The sequence below is a fragment of the Argiope bruennichi genome, chromosome X1, assembly GCF_947563725.1.
Source record: "Argiope bruennichi chromosome X1, qqArgBrue1.1, whole genome shotgun sequence".
NCBI lineage: Eukaryota > Metazoa > Arthropoda > Arachnida > Araneae > Araneidae > Argiope > Argiope bruennichi.
In genome coordinates this window covers 685886-686436 of record NC_079162.1, presented here as the reverse complement: position 1 = coordinate 686436, position 551 = coordinate 685886, and positions in this window count along the sequence as shown.

Genomic DNA, 551 nt, shown 5'->3' with positions numbered 1-551 from the left:
TTCTTTAGAACCGATTTTTTGCTATTGGATAAAAACTTATTTGTCACTTTTTTTTACAATATGATGAATTTCTAAGCAAAAAAATCTTTATTCTAAAATGTACCGCTGTTGTGATATTAATTTTCTAAAAATCTTGAAATTAAAATATATTTTCTTCTCTACAGGCCAGACCATTTCACCTACACCTACCAAATTTGGTACATGTATACCTTGGAGGTCGGGAATGTGCACCTGGGGTTCCTTTTTTTGAATTTTTAATTAGAATTTTAACTTTTAATTAAAAACTAACTTTCCCGCCAAACAAATTATTTCTTTCCCCACCGCCAAATGAGTAAGGCTTCAACATTTTTTCCCAACAGCAATGAGGCTTAGGCGTAACATTTTCCTGCCGATTAATTCAAACGATTCTATTCATTTTCTTAATGTTTTATGCATTTAAAATTAAAGATTATTAATTAATCGATCTTTCAGATTCATTCTGAAGTACTTTTGAATTAAAATAACTCAGATTAAAGGAAATTAAAAATTTCTAATCGGCATAGCGTTACCCC